The following is a 6,000-nucleotide window of genomic DNA, read 5'->3' on the forward strand; positions in this document are numbered from 1 at the left end:
GTGATGATTGTGTCCACACTGAAGGCTCAGTGGGGACTGTGAGGTCTGAGGCGAGACAGACGTTTGTTTGTCAACACAGTCGTGAGGGTAGAAGTGAAACTCAAAGAAAGACAACGCTAACAGTCAAAGTAAAACAGAAAAAAGATATCAACTAAATACAGAGACAGAAGGAACACTGGGGAAGAACGATGATAATCACACATCTGTCCACATCTGTGCATTTTTCCCATTCAGCAAAGCTGCTTTTGCCTGGATGGACCAACTGAAACGAGGCTGTAAAGTTAGCATCAAGATTCTGCCGAAAAGCTGAAACTTCACTTGTTGTCTTATTTATCTCAGGTTTATTCACATAACGCCAACTCACAACAGTAAACCCAACAATGATACGACAACAATGAGCAAGCGCTTGGCGACAGTGGGAAGAAAAACTCCCTTTAACACAGTGGTTCCCAAACTTTTTTTGCTGGGCCCCCCTTGTTTTACAAGAAAAATGTTCGCGCCCCCCCTCGCGCACACCCTCCAACCACACACGCCCATATTTTGCTCCATTGCGGTTTATTTCACACCTCAAACATTTAGTAAACAATTAAGCAAATACAAGTGATCTGCAATAAATGACAGGTAGTAAGAAAATAAACTACTAAGTCTTTTACGCTACGTCCACACCTACACGGGTATTTTTGAAAACGCAGCTGTTTCGTCCACGTAAACGGCGTTTCGAATCACCGAGAACTGTAACTTTACTGTATAAAGAGCTAACATCTCCAAAATGTCAGGAGTAGTTAGTCATTACAACAAGTGTTTGTGAACTACAAATCAAGAATGTGGGATACTGTTTGTCCGTGATTTAAACAGCCCAGCGCTGCTCCCGACGAAGGGAAAACCAATCCTGCAGGGAGACCTACCTCGGCACTTGTGCAGGTGAAGCCAAAGGGAAGATTTGCTTCACCATATTTTCTAGTCTTTGGCTTAGAATGAAGTTGGTTTGGAAACATATTCAGCGATGCTTCATCTCCTGCTTTGCGTTTGTGTGGGCGCCCGTGCTAGCAGTGTCCAAGCGTTGTTTGTTTTTTTTTTCCCTTTTCATGCCGCGCCCCCCCTGCAATGGCTCTGCGCCCCCCCTAGGGGGCGGGCCCCACACTTTGGGAACGTCTGCTTTAACAGGACGAACCCTCCAGTAGAGCCAAGCTCAGGGTCAGGCATTCACCACGACGGGGCAATGGGAGACCAAACAAGAGACGGGTGGGATGGACGAGTCTCTGGATATCTAGAAAAAGACGGCATCAGAAATTAAGCCGGTCAAAACTTTTCCTGTTGATTTCGCTTAATACAAAGTAAAACTGCAAGGCAGTGGTAAGCAGAGATGGAACGCGTTACTGCCCATGAAATTACATCTTACTGTAATCCAATTACTTTTTTCAAGTAACTAGTAAAGTAAGGGATTACTATTGCAAAAACGGTAATTAGATTACCGTTACTTTCCCGTAGGAACGCTGCGTTACTGCGTTACTAAAACCGTGATTTTTTTGCGAGAATGTCTCATGACAGTGACGTAAGCGAGTGCGACGTTGGTGACAACAGCTGTGTGCAGATCAACAATGGATCATATATCGAGTGCAGAGAGAGTATGAGCGTGCAGCGTTTAAAGCGTGGAAGTACTGACCTTACTTTGAGTTTGATTCCATAAAAAGTGACAAAAACATTAGTGTCCGTTGTGCGTGGGAAGAAAACTTCTTTTTACAGCGAAAAAACCCCTAAACTTCCAAACAAACACCGAGTAGCTACGACGTAATGGGAAACTCACAGAGAAACTCGCGGATTCTTCCACTGACCGCTGCACACCTGCACCAGGGTAACCCTCCGCCTACCCCACTCCTGCTTTACAGGTGAAAATAGAGCAACAGGACCGCTAGTCTTTGACTTTATTTATTTTCTGCTGTGTTTTACTTGCATCTATTTGAAAGACTGAGTGTAAACACACAAAATATTTTATTTTATGTGCTGGAATGTGCAGAAAATAGGTTTAAATGTTAAACTAATTTCTTCCAGTCAGAGAATGTTGCAGATAATTAAATTTTTGTTTGATGCATAAAGTTAAAAGATTAAAACTAATAAAACAAGTTTTAAAAAGAGACTTTTCCATTTGATTACATTTTGTATGATGATTATGCAGAAAAAGTAGAATTGGGCTGAAAGATCTATCACTTTATCACCTATTCAGGTTGTAAATCGTGTTTTTAAAAAGTAACTAAGTAATTAATTATTTTGAAAATAAGTAATCAGTAAAGTGATGGGATTACTTTTTTGGGGAAGTAATCAGTAATTAGTTACTGATTACTTTTTTCAAGTAACTTGACCAACACTGGTGGTAAGCAAGACAACTTTAAACGTGTTCTTCTAAAAAAGAGCCGAATACCGTCCAGCAAAGCAATGTTGGGGATGAGAAACAACACACAGCTGTGTAGTGTCACTGAAATAATTTGAGCAGCCGATCATTCTATATTTAAATCTCCAGGCTGCGTCCACTACAGCCCAACAATGATGCATTGTAGTGCGAGCTGTTGCCTCCTGAGGGTAGGAACCAATTATTTCTCCAGCTGGCACCTGTACTCGCTGCACAGGTCGCCCTCAGAGTCAGCCAGCGCTCCTGCTCACATTAGGGAAAACGATGCACCACAAACTGACATTTGGAGCTCTAGAAAAACAAATGAACTGTTAACGTGTGCCCGAAAGCAAACACAGCTTCTCCCCTGGGCCCATAAAACAATCAGCCCCTCTTCAGCCTGCACAGAGCGAGCGCGCCGCACGCCGTCGCTTCACGTACAACAATCTTTGTTCTGTTCGCCTCAGGACTAATTGTTTCCACAGAATGAATTTGCAAGTCGAAGCAACGTGAAAGTTCGACTCGTGTTCTCTGGAATCATTTTGAAACATTGACGCAAGGATCAAGGAGAAAGGCAAATTCAGTCACTTCAAATCCAGCTGATAGCCACATTTGCAAGTTTATTCAAATAGTTGTAAATCTTTGAGCAGCACATGTTCAGAAAGGTGAATCCTGAGACAAAAACAAGCTTCTTTCACAACATTAAAGACACTCGTTTTTGCTGGATTTGAAAATAAAACATCGGTACATTAATGAACCCTTCACATCATTGCTGTTCTTTTAAGACGTTGTTTCTTATTCATTTCTTTTTATTCAAGAAAAGCTGTTTATTTGGTGACTTGTAGGAACAATGACATCTTGTCCACCTGCTCAGTGTCTGCAGGGAATTTGCCAGTCTAAACATTCATGTAAATGCTATGGAAACATGGGTTGTGTTGCATTGTCGCCAAAAGAAAATACTATAATCCCGAGCAATGCGCTGCCGCCGTGCTCTGTACACCTTTACAGCTGTTATTTCTGTCGGCTCGTTGTTTTTGCTGCCTTCTGCAGCTCCTCCGGTGTGATTCGCTGCGCTGTGGCGCCGTGGCGTGAATGAGAGTCCGTGAGTGACGCTGCACGCAGAGGTCGGTGCAGCTGTAATTCTGCAGTGATAAATGGCCACCGCACCTGGCTCATGGTAACTAGAGTAAACACCGCGATTGCCAAGGTTAACACTTAAATGTTCTGATTTGCATAGGACTATAAGAGTGTATTCAAATGCACACACCCACCCCGCAGGCAAACAATGTGTCCATGTTTAGCACGAGGTGTTTTATTTAACACTGCTGAGTCAAAGAATAATGAATCTAATTTTGCACAGCATCACCACAAGGCTCCCACAGGGAGTGGATTTATTCTGCAATGACCCTCATGAACTCTGTGCTCGGTGCAGCGCCTGGTTTATTCTGAAGGACTCACATGTTTCAGAGTTTTAGCCACACCTGCGCCCGTATGCACAGTGCTGGACTCTCTCAGCATCGTCCCAGAGTTTTCTCGAGTGCTGGATATGAGCTCCAACCAGTTTTACTTGGTTTTGACTTTAAATTCTCTCCTGGGCTACGTCCACACGAGGGTAACACAACAGCTTTAGACAACCTCTGCACCAAAACAACCAAACGCTGTGTATTAAACGTGTGACAACAACACACGCTGCGATTAAAATATTGACCACAATATAAAGTCCAGTGACCGAGGACGACACGTTCAAGTTTAAATCCACTGCTTTTCTGCCCTCATTTATATTTAAGACCCACAGTGTTAAAGTGTGCATTATGTAATGTGACACTCTTTAGATTCAGCCAAAACATTAAAACCACCTGCATGACAGGATCCCGGCGTCATCAAAACAGCAGTCGGGGTAATGGATCCTTCGACTCCTGAGAGGACTGGGCTGGTTGTGCTGCATCCATCGGATGTTTGCACAGGATTTAAGGAGTTTGTTAATCCTGAGATGAGAAGTTTTTTATTTCCAGAGTGAGGGCTAACCTAAACCTTTACTATGATGTGGAGCTAACCTGCCCACAGGCTGCTTTTCTTCCTCATTTCCTCATTCAGACATTCGATATCAAAGCACATAACAGGAATTATTAATCTGCAGAAGTTTACGTCTCTAAGAAAATCTCAGATGTTATTTTATATTGGACTTCTGTAATCAATCAGAAATATCAGGGATTTATTATTAGATCATAACAAATTTGATAGGTTTCACATTTCAAGCTGTCAGAAACATTTTGAAACTGAAAATGTCTAAAAGCTTAAACGTTTCCATTGCTGTTACACAAAACCAGTTGCTCACCCTAACCAACGTCACTGATTTATATTCATGCTTTTAGTTTTTGTTTTCACCTGTCAGGTTACAGATGAATATTTATAGTTTGTTAGGATCAGAGCTTCATCTGTTAGGGAACATTTAAAATTTAAAGGGACTTTTTAATGTTTAATGCTTCAGCTTTAACCACCACCATCAAACCTCCACGTTGGAGCAAGCACTGATCTTCTGACCAAACCACACAGAGATGCAGCTGCTCAGCATGCTGCCTCTGTAGAAAGTGATGAGGATGGGAGGGCAGATGTGTGCTTTCCTTATCCCACACAGGAGTACAAACACTGCTGTTCTCTCTTTGCAGTTTCAAAGAAAGTGGGAGCGCCTGTGATTCGCACGCCACAGCCTTAGAGCTGCCTCGCAGTGTCATTGGTGAGGAGCGTACAGCTGCTCTTCTTGACCTCCTTCGTTATTCTGACATTAAGGACGAGTTGTTTCACTTTCTCTCTGTAAAGCCGTTCATGCATGAGGCCCAAACACTTTTCACTGGTGCAGCAGTCAGGATGAACGTTGGTGGGCTCAGGACACCAGCTGCTGAGTGAGGCTCACACTGGCTCTCACCTGTTGGAGAGGAAAGTCAAGTAGCCACTCAGTGTGTTGGTGGTAAACAAGCTGGAGGTCCTATAGCAGCCTCTCAGAGCACTTCATCATGATGAAGCTACAAGGTGCTAATCATTAGGACATGTCAGTGTGTGGTATGGTGGTACCAGTCTTGAACCATGATGGTACAACATTCAGCAGGTACTGTGAGGACATGATCCAGCAGATCCAGCACTTCCTGGTATGGAAGCCCTGCTGCCTGTCACACATTTACCCTTTCAGGGTCTCCCTGTATCTCTTGCTTCCAGCATTGCATGCAACTCCAGCGAGGTTTCTGCTCGGCCCACGTGGTGATGGTCCTGATAACAGAGATCCTCTATATACTGACAGACACATTGATTGGCAGTTGCAGCTGCATTGTCCCAGTTAGAGCACTCAAACCAGTTCTGTAACAGTGACACGGCCCCTCAGGTCACACCCTGGCTGCAAAATCTGCATATTGATGGAAATAGAGGGAGAAGTTCATTCTACACATGTTGGTGACTTTCAACTGTCATGATGCTTAATGACACACCTTCTCTGCTCATAGTGGATTTTCACTGGACCACAACTTCACACATATAAATATTTGGACTGCAGTTATTTGCACTTCATTGACAAAACCATCACTCACTCGTCTAAATCCTACAATTTGTTTGTGTCAAGCACTCGTTTC

Source organism: Neolamprologus multifasciatus, chromosome 12 (assembly GCF_963576455.1).
Source record: "Neolamprologus multifasciatus chromosome 12, fNeoMul1.2, whole genome shotgun sequence".
In the NCBI taxonomy this organism is placed as follows: domain Eukaryota; kingdom Metazoa; phylum Chordata; class Actinopteri; order Cichliformes; family Cichlidae; genus Neolamprologus; species Neolamprologus multifasciatus.